Source organism: Astyanax mexicanus, chromosome 14 (genome assembly GCF_023375975.1).
Source record: "Astyanax mexicanus isolate ESR-SI-001 chromosome 14, AstMex3_surface, whole genome shotgun sequence".
NCBI lineage: Eukaryota > Metazoa > Chordata > Actinopteri > Characiformes > Acestrorhamphidae > Astyanax > Astyanax mexicanus.
In genome coordinates, this window is record NC_064421.1 from 21,110,014 (window position 1) to 21,127,132 (window position 17,119).

The following is a 17,119-nucleotide window of genomic DNA, read 5'->3' on the forward strand; positions in this document are numbered from 1 at the left end:
TCCTAATCAGATACAGGAATGTCAGTGGAACTGGAAATATTTTCTCTATTCGTGTACAACATTTGTGGCCTTGATCAAATCTGCAAGCAAGTCACTGGGTGCTAATGCAACATGTCAGATATTGCAAATCAGCATGTAATTGTAGAGATTTCTGCAATAATCCATCCCATGCAGCTTAAATACCTTAATTCAGATTCAGATGCAAATTTTGCAGTAGAGGTTGACCACCTGGATGTTTGACAACAAATAATTTAACTTGGCACTAACCACAGTGCCTCCATAAATGGTTTCACCAAGACTGAAGTCTTAAAGACTTCTGTCACTGAAGATGACCCTCTGCCATTGTGCCATTGTGATGATTGTCTGGCATGATACTATTTGGTGAAGTTGATGTAGAACCATTTTTGGGGGAAAAATCTAAATACACATTATGTTAAAATAATCTAATTAGTGAATTGTTCTACTTTAAGGTACACCAATTGCTTAGTTAAGTATGTAATTGTTTAACATTGTGCAATCTCCGCATAACAGCATCTCTCTCATCACCAAATAAAAGCATCTCTCTCATCATCAAATCTATGGGGATGCTCTGAAATAACTGGACATCAGATTGAGGTTATAATGCCCAAATGCATTGGGCTGTGCAGCAGAGGAAGTGTATTCACTTGACCTCACCATCCTCACTAATACTGTATTGACTTAATGCTGTTCAGTCTTCACAGCAATGTTCCAACACTGAATGTATAGCCTTGTAATAAGAGGAGCAGTTGTTACAAAAAAATTTTTGTCTCTATTTTTCTAATTACAAATTTATTTGTAACAGTAATAAACACAATAAAGTATACGCTTAGAAAAGTTCATAACTGCAATACAGAGATATAGTAGTCATGCAATGAATTCTCCTCTAGTGTTGTAGTTTGTGATCATATGTCATTCTTTCCTACCTTTTAAAGCACAATTGTGATGGAAGAATGGGTTTTAACAAGACTACACAGAATAAAGCTGGAGAAGTGTTGGTCAGCTGCAGTCTAATGTGTATTTCATTCTCTGTGCATTTAAACATGTTCTTCATGTTAACTAAATGACTTACGCAAGGAAAATATTTTTGGTTGCGGTGGTGTTTCTAAAGTCTGTTGGGCCTTGGGAAAAATTGATATGTGAAAACTAACTGTTTGTGCAAATAATCTGACACAACACAGAATCATGAAATATTCATTTTTTAATTTTAATAGTTCGGCTTCTTCATATTTAGAATTTAAGTTGCTGTTGCAGGACGCGTAAGTTGTGTTCCTGAGGAAAGCTAATAAGGTTGTTTTTTTATAATGAAATAAACATTTTAAGTATCATAAAACCCACTAAGCCTACTGATATGGAAAACACAACAAAACACACAGACACACACCGCATTGCAAAACACAGCAATGTGAAGGTACCTACTGTACATTCCCTAAGGACAATGAATGTTTTGCTCTTGAAGGCCATTTTAGAGCTGCAAGCTTAAACAGATACTGATGGTGATGAAACAAAACATATCTGCTAAGTCAAACAATGGGAAAAGGCATGCCTTTGCAGCTTCAGAAGCGGACATCAGTGCTTATTGTTTTGGAGTGTGAAAGATTTGTCACTGTCTCCTGTGTGTAAAGAAAAGAACATTTGAGTCTGTAGAGACAAGAGTTCATCTTGTATCTGACGAATCATTTAAAATATTTAGGGGGATGGGATTTTAGAATGATTTACTGACTTTGTGTTCAGCATATATTTATATGCTTTCTGCCAACTTATAACAAGCTAAGCTATTTCTCTGTTCATAGTGTTTTCACACCTGAAAGCCTGGACCACAGTCTGCCCTAAGGTTCATGTTTTTTTTTTTTTTTTTAAACATAGTATACGTTTAGTCCGGTTAGTTTTGCACTAGTTTTTGAGCACACTAGACAATTTTGCTTTGTCCTGTCATCATCATCTATGTGGGCTGCGTCTCACTATACTGCAGACTAATTGTCAGTTCTGTGAGATGCCCTTCCAGATGTTGTGCCAAATTCTGTCCCCCTTTCAGAATTTGACTCTCTTTCACAGACACATACGTTACACAGGGTAATTAGTGTAAAAGATTGAGAACCCTCAGATTATTTTTTTTCTGGTCATAAATGAGGGTTAATCTAAGGTTATGGTAGATACAGGTGTCGCTAGTGGAAGCATTCATACTGCTGCATGACGTGTGTTCGAGTGCATCTAAGGAGGATTTGGGTTTGGCGCACACATGCTATTTTCTTCAAACCAAAAATAAATAAATAAATAAATAAATAAATAAATAAATAAATAAATAGAAATTCAGTCATATCTATTAAAAGTAAGCCTGTCAAATGAATGTGTTAATTTGGATGAATTAATTACAAAAAACATGAACACTGATTAATTGCCTTCCTTGTTACACTTTGACCCGGTGCAACAATTCCAGTCATCAAAGCAAACAGCAGAAATTACTCTAATCTAATCTTACCAGCCCATAATTCTGATATAAAACTGTGATTAATTTATTTTGAAAAGCAGTTAGCATTAGGGCTAACATGCTCCAATGCTACTGCTGAGTTTGTCTGTTTGTTAGCATTGAGCCGATAGAGAAAAATACTTCTTAGGAAAAAGTGATGTATGTGATTAATTTAGATTTAGAATTAATCACATAGCATGTAATTTATTTACATTATTTACATAACATTTTAATTCCTTGACAGCAATAATAAAACAAGTAGTAAAAAAACATGGTGGTTTTCAATGTGTTGTACTTTTATCTACCTCAAGTCTGGTTTGGTATGTATTCTGAGATGCTTTTTGATCACTGCAGTCACTGAGAGAGGTTATTTATAATTGCAGTAACATTTCTTTTTGCTAAAACCAGTTTTATTTAGGATGGTTTAGGTTGTTTCAGTTCGCAGAACTGCGAAATACTATGTGTAGAAGAAAAATGTAAACTCTGGAGTGTGTTGTCCTGAAAATACTGTGAGATCAGCAGTATACAAACAACCTTTTACACGCAATTAGATTTGCCACTTTCTGTTATAAATATGACCGTTTCTGAAAGAGATTTTATTTTTTGCTTTTTATGCTTTTTTTTTTACACAGCATTTGGTGGTATATGTAATGTATCATTAATGTACCATTAATGTACCATTGCTCAAAAAATCTGAACTTTGGAAAGAAACTAACTAAGTGATAGTGATTACACATTACATTGGTTTCTGAGCTTTACCTTTTCTTCTGCACCTGGAAAGACATGTCTGCACTTATTTGTCATCGCTATGTTTGAAATTGCCAGATATTTCTCTATTTACAATTTGACCACTTAGCTAAAGATCACGACTGATTGTTGGAGACATAATTACTTAATTGTTTATTCTGTAACTTTACAGCTGGACTGTATGTAGGACTGTATATACAGAATGTATAAAGACAGTGTGCATACTAAATCAGTTAATTCCTAGGTCCCTATGTTAAATTCATATGACCTTTAGCTATTAGTTTCCTTATTTTTGATTTTGATGTATTTTTATTTTGATGTAGGAAAAAAGACTTGGTATTGCACTTATTTGATAAGTCTTAAAATGCAGGAAGTCTAAAAATAAGGATTTTTTTCATTCATATAAGTAACTTGTATATTTTAATCTATTGGACACTATCTATTTATTGGTCAGTATGCTTGCAGCCCTGCTTTCATGACTGCAGTAAAGCTGAGGGCTGAACTGCTGAGGATAATAAATGACTCTCTCTCTTGTTTCAACTTGCCATGGCAGCTCACCACATCAACCAGGTCTTTTGAAAGCTGAGGCGGACAGACAAGACAATGACATTCATCTTCTCCAATTAAAACATAGAATTTTACGACCTCTCTGACTTCCCCATCCCCTTCTGTGGCCTCCCCGACACTGATCCATGCACGGATTTATTTTGCAGATGAGGTCTATGTGGCCATATACGTATGTGCAATAACCACCAGTTCCATTTAATTGCAGTGCCTGTATTCTGATTATTACATTCAGATGACTAAAGCAGCATGAAATTATGTTTGCATACCCAATTGAAACGGTTCCTTTTAGTGCACAGCCATCAGAATGTTTCGGTGAACTAGAATTACACCCACTGTTTCTGTGTCATATTAGCAGTGGGTATGTAAATAGCTGAAAATTGTCATGTTTTGAGTGTCCAACTTGCACACAAAACTTTTCCAAAAATGTCCTACTGAGAGACAGACAGAAAGAATGTTCTTGGTCTGTGTCAGTGGCTTTAGATGTAATGACTTCTATCTGTGTGGTACAGATATCTTGGGAACAGACTAGGCAGTAAGATGAGCAAGATTCCCCTCAATTTTCAGACTCAAGGGAATTAATCTTCTGCTTGGATGCCCATCTGTGATTTATTTGAGTGCTGAAATATGTACTGTGCTCCATGCTGCCTTATACATGGCTGTTATTACTATTGAGCTGTGTGGCATGGGATTTCACTGGCTCTGTCAAGTAAATTTTTGGCTCTAGTTCTTATGAGGTGATAATAGGATGATGACTTCCCTCAGAAATATGCTCTTGTGGTTAGCCACTGTACTGTCCATTGGTTTGGAGATGGAATTTATATAGTTTAGAAGCGAGTTTTCTCTATTCATGCAGTGAAGACACACAAAGGTGCACAAATAATTAGATGCTTTTGTATAAAGAAGGCTAAATCCTCAAAATATGTTGAAATCTTAATTTTACAATATTAGATATCATAATATCACACTCATTCCTATCTTTAAAAAACACTCATTCATTATGTTTCCACTAAGAACCATGTTTTAATAAATGTATAAATAATCCTTAATTGACCCATAACTTATTAATTAATCAGGATGTGCCATTGGATATTAAGAAATGATGCAAAGTTTAAGCACTAGCATCTCTTGGTGACAGTCTATCATGTTTATCCTTAAATTGTCTGTTACAGTAGAGAAATCTGCCTCTGATCCCCCCTACTGCCCTTGGTTGTCAGGTACGGAATACAATAGCAGGCAGACGCAGCCTTCTGCAACCTCATCATATTTCTTTATATTCATCCTTCTTTATATGTAGTCCAGAAGGACTACAAGACTTATGTCGAGCTGGCTAATTTTCTATTGAACCATTAAGCACTAAGGTTTGCTAACCTAACCTAGTTATTTTATCATAAGCTCTAATATGGATGGATATTTTAAGCCTTTTTAAAAGTGCTCACCTTCATACACCCTCATAACTATCAGTTACAAAGGAGGAGCAGATGGGCCGTGGCTTTTTTTTATCTTGGCAGCAACCAGCAGTGACAAAAATAAAAAAAATATGAAGTTTGACACAATATAGACTTAATTTAGAGGCAAATCTCTCTAGTGTTTTAGAAATTGGACTGCGGTAACGATTCACATGCTAGCTTTGTACATATTGTTCCTTTAATTGACAATCAAGCATTACATTTTGTGAAGGTTCTTTATTGTGTAAATTCTTTAAAAACTATATACTGCCCTTATCCTAGAAAATAATAAAGATGCTTTCACTTCCTCTAAGGTTGTGGTAAAATTAATTTTCATGATAAAAAACACATTAAGGGTAATTTTGTAGTTTAATTCTAAAGACAACATAACACTAGGCTTTACATAGCACTTTTTACATGCACCATAAACCTGATCATTTGCATGATGAATAACATAAAAAACAACATTTTTTCCATTTTCTCCTCAATTTACATGACCAATTACCCAACCCTCACATTAGGACTCCCCCTATCACTAGTAATACCCCAACTCCCGGAGGGTGAAGACTAGCGCGTGCCTCCACCAATACAAGTCAGACACAGCCTCTTTTCCAACTGCTGCTATACCCACCCATACGTGTGAATGAGTACATTTTCCTGTAGTGTGACAGGATTTAATTCAGTCTGCAGCAGCGCACCATATCTGTTAGTGGTAGTTAAAAATCTGATGTAGCATTGAGCAATTCTGTGACAACAGTCTGCCACTGAACATATTTCTCTGCTTCTTGATGACAGTGTGCAGTGTCCATTGCTTATGAAAGAAAAATGTTTTAGTCCAGTGCTGCTTCACACAGTCTCATGAGGTGTGCCGTCGGTCAGCATCACACACTGTAATCTACAAGTGAGGTAATTTGGTGATCCAGGTCACCAAGCAAGGGTCAACATGCGTCTTAAGCAGCTTGTCTCAGAGCAGAAGGGGTGGTTAGTGTTAAAGGCAGTGGAGCAGCACTCCCCCTGTCCAGATGGGATTAGCTCCCTTGGAGGATGTAGAGAATAGCATCTTCAACACGTACAGTTTCGATGATACAAATCCCTTCATAGTGCACTCAACAAATGATGTTATAGATGTTTGAGAATTCTTTCTATTTTATTGACATACTGAAAACCGAACCAGACACATGCAGCACATACGTTTTGACTAAACTTGTTACAGACTGATTTGTCATGTCTGTGTCCAGACCTCCAGGCACTGTCTGAGGGAGCTGTGGTATGTACATGCAAGACAAACGCTGTCTGCAAGGATGAAATACCATGTACAGTGAGTCGTAGAATGATTCTTCTTACTATTGAGTCACTGAACCATTGAACATACAAAACAGCGTTGAAAAGAGTTGACAGACAGACAAAAGCGAGCTATCGTTAATCAATTTCTTGACAACTTATCACTCCCTTAATGTATGCTGTGTTGACAAGATAAGCATAGTCAAGCATCCAGTCTATATCTTCTTTTTAAGTTCAGCAAACCTGATTGCTTCAACTTTAATTTCAAATCATAAAAAAACATTAATAAATATGTTAGAACATAAGGGTCATGTTCAAGTTAGCTAACAGAGTAATTCATTGGTTTTATAACAGCTTGTCATACATATAGATTGTGGGGAGTGATCTAACTTTGATTCACACAGCCTGTTCTTTAGTCTTCTGCACACATGGCTTTGCAGGTCTTTGAAGAGCAGTAAGTGTGGTCAGCTGTGGAGAAGCGCACCGCTCCTCTTATCCGCTCGAGTTACTGAGCCCAATTTGCCTCTCTATCTCACCCCTTCCACTCTACTTTAGCTTGAAAACTGCCTGCCAGTTTAGCGTGATATAAACAGAGTGACAAGGTCAGGCAAGGAGACTCAACTACAACATACAAGTTACAGAACCTGCTGACGTTTAAGCCTAAATTTTCTTATCAGGGTTTCTTATGTTCTAGCTTACAGCCAATTTAGGAGCATTACTTACAATTAAATTTAACAAGAAAATGATAAAAATAACCGTAAAACTCTATAAACACATCACAACTTTCCCACAACAAAGTCCCATACTAACAGCCTTTCCAATATTTAAATTCATTCAGGATTGAATATACTGTTTTGTTTTTAAATATCAATAATCTACCTAATAACCATCATGTATATCATGTAGTCAAACCATTTGAAAGTTATGCTTTATACTACTACTTATATCACTTTAATTAGTCTTAGCAACTTCCAAGTGCAGTAGGCAAACCTTTATAGATACAGTAAATGTTAAATATATCATATATTCAGCAGAGACAAGTTATTTTTCTGGTGTTCATAAAATCAGTAAATAAAGAAATACACAAAAGAGTTGAAAAGAATGACCGGTTTTGCCCTCTATAGATATTCCTGTGATATATATTTTATATATATATTTGATATATGTATATAGGATTAGGAAACTTCAAACTGTTAGGACCTACATTTTATTTATTTATTATATTTTCAAATGTAAGGACCTGTAATGTAAAGGTAATTTACCAATTATAAGGCTCCTCATAGAATCTCACAGCAACATTCTAAAACAATTAGATACGTTTAGATATCCCTATTAATACCCTTGTTTTTGAAGAAACTTTGAAATGTTGGACATTTGAGTAACATTACCAAACATTACCATGTAAATCCCTATAAACTTACACCAATTACAGTATAATTTGTCTTTTTAATTTAAATTAAAATTCATCTTCATTAAGTATGTGTCACACTTTCTACTACGTTTGTAACCATAGCATACAAAACATATTGGCTATGGTGATTTATGCATAGCATTAGTTAGCATTTCGTCAGAATACCCTACTAAAAAAAATCCAGCTAAAGACCAGCTGGTCATCCATAAAAAAAAACATGCCATATATTGATAGGCTAGCTTTTTTTTCTGAATCAAGTGCTGGCCTTGGGCCGGATTTTTTTTAATCAGAGTAGGGTGTTTTATGTTTTGTAATCTTATGTGCCTATTGATAGCGATAGGAAATATAATTTTACTTTTGTACAGTTTACTATTTACAAATCTAAATGAAATGCAGGGGTTACAATTTGTTTTTGCTATTTGTTTGCCAATAAATGTGCATGCATTTTTAAGAAATTATTTTTACAAAATTAGCTTTTGTAAATATAGATTTTGACATTAAAAAAACAACCCATCATACCATATGCTTATAGCTTACTACCACGAGTTTCCAGACCAATCTGAAAATCGTACCTTTTTACATGATTGACAACTGAACAAGAATGTGCCTTTCTTGGGTATAAAATAGTCTATGGTTAGTCAACATAGCAGGAGAAACCAACTTAAAAACCATTAACTTCATGGGAAATGGGAATGCCACAGTGTTCAGCCTCAGTTCTGGCCCCACTTTATCTTAAGCTTGCAAATATCTTCCCATTCTTTTTAAGGGGAACAAAGCCATGTGTCAGAAGAGCTTCAGGAAGTGCTTTTAAGCTCCTCTTTTAGTCTGTGACTCAGGTGTCTGTTTTTAGTCTCCAGGTACTATCAGTTTCCGGCCAACAGAGTTCCCGATCCTGAGAGTAAACTCAGAGGCTCACTTTCAAACTGCTCTTCACCTTGTTTTGTTACCCCCAAGAAGCTAAGCAAACAAACACTGGGGGATGGACCCTGTTTGTTAGTTCAGGTTGTCAGCAGGTGACTACTCTCCTTTTACATACCCGCCATGCCATTCTGCTGCACCTGCAAATAAGAAGTGCTTGAGGTTGGAATCCAAGACAGCTTCCAGAGAGATTAATAGATCAAGCCGTAAACTAATTAATAAGGACTGCTGACTAAAGGTGTCTGTTACAATAAATATCTAAGCACAGTCTGTGTTCTAAGTCAATTACACATATAATATTTTTTGCTTATTTTTATATATGTGGTTGAACAGTGGTGGGCATTTGAATTTGCCATGGTAGGTGTTGTTTTTAAAAAGTTATCAGTTCCAATTTTATTATAATAAAATCATGTTTATAAACCTTGTAGTTTCTCTATCCTTCTCTTCATTTTCCTCCCCCACAACAAAAAGTGTTCTCTCTACTTTCATCATATGGAAATAGTAGAGAGGTCAAGTAAATACTACTCCTTGTGGGTGTTGATGGTGGGGATAAAGGAAGATGGATGTCCCTGTTGTCCACATTGCAGGTGCTTGCTTTTATGACCGACTGTCGTCCGCAAGCAGTTTCTCATTAGAAGCTGGAGAGCAGGACAGCCTTCAAGTCTCCTGAATTCATACATTGTGCTTTGGACTATGTAATTTAGGAGACTAATTTTAGGAAGAGGCAAATAAGATTTTATTCAAAGCAGATCTGAGTCAAATGGAGATTCACCGCACTGTGGCCAGACTTCAAACTCAGCTCATTACTCGCCCTTTTTCATGTTCAGACTGCTGCAAATCTTTTTTTCCCAGAAAACACACCACACACACGCTGACTGATAAAGGAATACTACAGAGGTTGAATTTACAAAGGAGTAGCAGGAGTTGGACGGTTTAAAAAAAAAAGTGTATTGCAACAATTACCTTACATAAAAACATCTGCTTACTTGATATAAGGTGCTGTAATATCAATCAAAGCTGTTTCAAACCATTTAGAAAGTTACTGTCAGTGACATTGCTCTGATGGAACCAAGGAATACTTCAGTCTATAAAATATCAACACTGTGGTAAAGTCAAGTGGTAAAGTAGTTAAAGTAAGAAACCAACTATCTGAAATTTAGTGGAAGTTAAAAAAGGGAAGGCATGAACAAGATCACATGAGATCAAAGTAAAAATAATTAAATATCCAATTAAATATATATAACAGACATTTAAATAACCTTCCAAATTGAGATGCCAGAACAGCATCCCACTCATATATAGCTGTTTTTCCTTCAGAAAGTGAAGAGACTAGGATGCAATGTAGCTACATAGAGCAAGATTCTGTGTCTGGATGGATACACAATTCCCCATAAAACATCTGTAAAGAATTAAGGCCCTACTGTTAAAATTCAAATGGAAAACCTTGGCTCTGAGGTCAAACCCGAAACAAGGACTAAGTTACAAGTATCTTCCAAAATTGTAATGTTCTACACCTTCCCTGCAACTTGGTCAACTGGATATTTTGTTGGTTCAGACTTAAATTTTAGGCCCCAAGTTAAGAATATTATACTGATACAAAAATGTCTTAACAGAGTATGCTCAGATATTAAATTATTATATATATATTTTAAAAAAATGATGCTTAACTGTGATACTTTAATTAAAAACTGTTTAATTTTATATAAAAAAGTAAAAAAAATTAATTTTCATGTCTTCATAATGTAAATGGCCACTTAAAAATATAAGCAACAAAACAAAGACGCAAACATAAAAATGTAATAATAATACAATTGTGAATTGTCCGTGCTTTCTTTGTTTCCATTTTATTTCCGTTTGTTTCCGTATGCTATATACAGGAAATACAGAAAGCTAAGCAGATTTGACGTGGTCCAATCACATTGCGGGATGCATTTTGAAAGTCTGATCTTAACAGTGCTTGAATTTGTTGTGTGGTTGGCAACTTGGCAACGGAAAATGACGTGAGAAGTGTCACTGAGTGACACTCAGTCAGATAAGGAGGCCTCTCTGCTTCACTTCCTGTGTATAAGCTGAGAGCATTTAAATTCTCATCGGTAGCATTTTAATCTTTTGGAAATGAGAACGATGATAGCGCTTCTTGTGAACTAACATTTTTTTATGTGCGGTTTGTTCTTTAATTATGTTGCTTCACTGATCTTGTAACAAGAATCACGATTGGTGTTGTAACTGCAGCTCTTGTTGGATATAACTCCGACAGTGTGGAGACAATGGCGTAAGGCGAGGAGCTGAAGGAGATAAGAGCTGGAGGTGGTTGATCTTGCTGTGCCCGGTGCTCCTGAAAGCCCCCTCTCCCGCTCCCCACCTCGATAATGATCTTTAATGAATGGTTTTGTGCAGAGGGAGTGTTGACTGATAGCGATCATGTTAAGGAGGGTAGGGTTCAGCTCTCAAAAACAAATCAGGGCATTCCATCTTAACCATCTGGACGTCTTCCATAATGCCACACACTCGCTGATTACTCTTATAGTAGACCTACACCAAAATCAAACTTGGCACCCGATGAGCATTCTTTCCTCCCTCCTTCTTGTCCTGTGTGCAAGGTGGCCCTTTGCTGAGCTGCACTTTGCGTTCTCAGCATTCTGATCTCAGGTGGAGATATTGCTGTGTGTGAATGTGAGCTACTATGTGTTGTTGAATGTGCATGGGAGCGTACGTACGTGTGTCTGGTTTACACGGCACGTATGTGTGTGTGTGTCTACCCCATAAAAACAGTTCAAGCAAACCCAGCGGCCACTGGAATTAGAAACATGGCCGTGAGGCTGAAATAAGTCCCCCAACTCCTTCTCCCTTCCTTCTGCACGCAAAGCTTATCGTCCACGCTCACTAGAGTAGCCATAATTAGCAGTGCACTATGCTGATATAGTAAATGACGTTTAATAGCCGTTGAGGCAGTTAAGGCCTTCTGTGGTGGCTCGGCCAGTAATTGACATAAAAGGCTTTTCTCTGAAGATGCCGTGCAGACTAACTACAGTCAATCAGACAGCAACCGCCGCCGCCACCGTGTTATGTGTTGAAGAGTAACTAATTATGTCACCTCAATTGATTTAACAAGAAGGAATAAAGGGAAACATTTGCTTGTGGCATGTCTTGCCCTGAGCGGTGCATGAATACAGTAATTACACAAGTCTCAATCTGACAGGTTCGTATTACTGTGATTTCTCATACTGATATGTTGCTTTAGGCAGCACGTACCATATCAGCAGGGTATTCTGCATTGAGTCGTCAGAATGATGTCTTGACATGTTACTTAAATTCATGGAATGATTACAGTATGGTGCAATGTGCAGGACGTTTTATACATTTATAAATTATAATTATAATTAATCAGTTACAAATGAGCTTTAGTAGAACTACTTTTGGATTTTAAAGGAACCGTTTTATAAATCTAAGGATTTACTTGATATAAACTTTTTTTTACCGATTTAGGGTTCCTCAAACTCACATGTTTCTGTTAAAACATTGTTCTTTATGGAACCAAAATGTGGTTCTTTTTATGGCATTACTAACAAAAAAGATCTATATGAATCATCTTTACCTCTAAATGTGAAGAATATTTTATGAGAATTTTATTTCCTAAAAATCTCAGATTTAAATGTCCTTTAAGAATCCCATTTTGTACTGTGTGAAACCTGCTGCACATCTGCCAAGTTAAAAACCTTAAAACCAGCTTATGCTGGTAGGAATCATTTTAGGAGGGAAAGAAAACAGCTCAGTCAGGCCACATTTTGTCTTGTTGGACCTGTCTTGACTTGCCTCTGACGCCTGGGAAACCATTTGAGATCATCAACACCACATTTTCTAAATAAATCCAGTGTAGGATTTGTAGTTTTTGTAGTTTGTATGTAACAAAGCAAAACACAAATCATTAAAAAAGACATATAAAATAAATAGCAAAACATGACTATAAATAAAGAACTGAACTGCATATTTACATAAAAGGATATTAGTGGCGCGTGTCAGATAATCTGTACTCAAATTCTCAGAGTGAAAATGTGACCTGTACACCAGTGCAAGAGTTGTTTTCTCTCAAAGCTGCAACAACCCTAAAAGCTTCCTACCTGAATCCTTTAACCAAATATTGTGAAAGACCCTCTTGATATTCTAGAGCTCCACTATTTACCAGGAGATTCCAGGGATTAGAGCATCCAAGCCATTATTGCTGACAGAGTGAGGAACAGCAGCATTGTAGCAGTTCACCTGTTTGAGGTTTTAAACAAGACTTCTGCGCTTAGGCTTAGTCATGACACATTTGCAAAGTAGGAAAAAAGCAAAATTAGGAAAAAAAATCGGAATAGGGCAGCATAGTTTAAATTATAACTATTTAAGATGTTTTTTTTAATAATTTAAATATTTCCACTATTCATTTAGCTATTTTTGTAAAACTATACTAGAAGTTACTGTCCAACTGAACATCTTGTGAGATAACCATGCCCCTTTAAGAACGTAAATTTTGACTTCAGTGACAACAAACCTTCATACGGTTTTATTTTTAAGGGACTGAAGACGCTTGCTGAATGTTTGCAACACTAGATAAGCCATTTTTTATTTTATTTTAATCAAATGCCAGTTTTTACTAAAACTGTCCACCCTGTCATGCAGCTTGCAAAAAAAAAATATGATGAGTTAAAAGAATTAAAAAGCTTAAGTAATTTTTTACACATGTACATATTTCATATTTTTTGCCTACTGTTTCCAGCACTTAACTTTTTTATTTAGTGGTCGTGATTGCTGCAGGCTCAGCCTCAAACTGCTGATTCTGGTCAGATAAAGAGTGTGTTTTCTTAAATGTGGGTACATTGATGGTGTGCAGTGAATACAGCTATCTCAGTTGACAAAGAAACTATATGGGTAGTTTACAGTGCTCTTTCTTTCACTCTTCCGTTTCTACATGAGCATGTAAACTGCTTTGTTTCTAAATGTGTCTGAAGTATTGCACGGTAAGCCACAGATTGTCTATCAGGTCACAGACTGTGACTCACATTATATGATTCTATTTTACTGGACATGATGGAGCTCCTATGCAGTATACTGCTGCAAGCTTTAGTATGTTTTGATGAGAATGAAATATGGTTCATCCACATTTTGCCATTTCTGACTTCCCCCTTGGGCTAGGCTTATTTATTGACCCTGACATCTTTCTCTTGAAGGAAGCACAATAGGCAGCCTATTCGCAGCCACTGACCCCTGCAGCCAGGCCAGCCATAATGGAAAGTGTACGTTTTCAGCAGCTGCCTTGCAGGAGGTTAGACTTTGTTTTAGAGTGCTTGGCTAGGCCATTAGTTCCTGAGGTTTAGAAAGAATGTACAACTTATGAGCAAAAGTATTGGGACACCTGTTCATTCATGGTTTCTTCTGAAATCGAGGGTATTAAAAAAAAAGATTTTACCCTGCTTTTGTTGGATCAACTCTCTCTACTGTCCAGAAATAAATTATAATTAAATTTTGAAGCTCTGCTCTAAACTAAGACTTGATTGCATTCAGTATAGTCATGTCGGATGTTGGATGATCGATCTCATCCCCAACTGCCCAACTTATTCCAATAGTACCTCATTAAGTTTTGTTCCTCAGCTCCACAGCTTAATGCTGTTGGCCTTTATACCCCATTTAGCACACAGATGGCATTAGGCAGGGTGTAAGTAGATTCATGTGTATCTGCTCTACAGAATCTTCTTCAATTGACAATATTTCTCTACAGAAGAGATGTCCACAAACATTTTTGCATATGGCGTTTTGATGTATACTCTGCAGTGTACTGACTTAATTGGCAATGAAAACAAATTCTCTCTTAAATGTATGAAAAATATAAAATAAAAATATAAACAGTAAAAAAAAAAATCTAAGTTTCTAAAAAGTTTTATAATTTACACCGAAACTTTTAAATGTCTGTCCCTTGGAAACAAATTATGTTGTCCTCAGACACAGATATACTTTACTTCATAGTTGTTTGTAAACAGTATAATCATAAACATGCTGGCTAACGATGGGGTTAGAAAAACATTCCTCAAAGCATTGAAAATATATTCCCAACTAGTGTCAACACGTTCATAACACTGGGCAAGAAGTCTTCATGGGACTGCTCTGAAGAACACTCAAGGCCGTTAATTCAAATGAGTTGTGTTACAGTAATTAGTGAGTCATATGGCAGAGCCTCTCTACACATAAGGAACCAAGTGGAAGAATGAGAGATGCATTTCCCTTCTTCTACACTGAGTGGCAGGAGATCTGTTGTGAATATTTTCCTCTTGTGGCCGACGTTTCTTTCCAAGGCCATTTACTTTAATGCATCTCAGCTGCCTTCACTCCTATTGTAACACAAACCAAGGGCACAAAATCCGAGGGTTTAGCCCTTCTGCTGTTTTTCATAAAGCATGAATATCTGCTAGGAGCTGGAGTATAATTTCTGCTTTATTGTGTTGAGTAACATTTCCTCATCGTGTCTGCCGTCCTGCGTGTGCCAGCTGTGAGAACTCTGTTAAGTCAGAGCTTTGACAAAAGTTCTAATACCAAAGATTTGCAAAGACAGACCATTTTTCATATTTTAGTCTATACAGCATGCCATTGCACCACATGAGATTGTTCCACAACATGACTGATTGGACTAAACCCCATTCCAGTTACAGATATTCCAAATTCAATTAAGAACATATTCTGATCTGTAGTTTTAATTTGGAAAGAGAAAAAGAAAGAGGGGAAAAAGAGGGGGGAAAACGAGAGACAGCAGCAGTTTTTGTTTTTGTTTTATTTGAGAGGTGTCCAGCCTTACATGCACCATGACCTGCGCTACCATTACTCATTTTGAAAAAATTAAATATACACACCTTTATAAAACAGCCTCTGCTTTTGAAAATATACAGGAATTATGCCCCTCCTCCCTCTTGCTGCATCGAACAGTCGATCACATTTGACATTACTTTAAAGAATTTGTTGTCCAGGGATTCCGCTCGCAGTTCTCTCGCTCCTCCAGTGGTCAGGCCTTGTATGGCCGCCCTGCTTATTCCAGCAGATGAATCCCCCGTATGAATCAGAGCTAAGTCTTAGGCCAGGCGTGAATGTGTGTGTTGGACTGGACCGCACATTTCTGGAGACCACACAGGTTTCCTGCCTGACGGCCAACTCTCTCCGCTGCCCTCCATCTTCGTCTCTACATGTCTCCATGGAGATGAGGTCACAAGTTCAGCATCAGCAGGGGATATGGACCTGACAGAAGCCAGCAAACCTGCAAAATCCCCTCCATCTCAGACAGACAGAGAGAGACAGTCAAACTTAACTTGGACGTGTTGGACGTTAACTTCTGTTAACGTCCAACACGTCAATTACTGCTGGAAACATTTAATACTTGCACTTTTATAGAATATAAAGTACTGATTTAAAACTATTTTATTGTTTTGTTGGATACAAATAAGCATTTTAAAAATCAGAAGAAAGAAAGTTAACTTTGTAATCTTCTATAAAGTTTATTTAAGCCATTTAGGGTCTTTGTATTGGTCCATATCTACAAAATTTGACACAAAGGAGAATATAGAGAATACAAGTGAAAATCAGATAAATTTGTGATAAGTATAAACAGTTTTTGCTCATAACATCACAAATCTCAATGAAGAAAACATTGATACATGACAGAATCTTCATCAACACTGCATAAATGGGTTTTAAGAATGAATTAGGTCAGTAAAAAAGCCAATTTTTCTTAAACTAACTGTTTTAGTGTAGCACTGTATTTATAACATTTGGGAGAAGGAAACATAACATCTCTGACAACATTTTATCCATCAATGTTCATACTGTAGAGAGGGGGTCAATTTTTACACAGCGCACAGACCAGATGTGTTTTTCAAATGACATCAAAACACAAGCTTTAAACATATTTTTCAAATTAATATCCAGTATTTAATTTATTATACAGCCCCTTATGGATGGAGTGGTTTATGACTTCATCTCCATAACATGTGCATTCAACCTGCTGTCTTGGCCGTGTTGTGGAAGCCCTGCTGGAGAGGAGACTCAGTGTGTGTGAAATGACCCTTAACCTCCGGCTCCCCAGGCTCCCACTACACACCATCATATCCTCACACAAATAGACACACAAGCAGATTATTTCATTACCTATGGAGCAACTACTGGGGAGGGGTGGGGGGTAGCAGGAGCATGAGGGAAATCAGAAGTCAACATGGAGGAGAGAGGAAAAATAGAGAGAGAGAGAAAGAA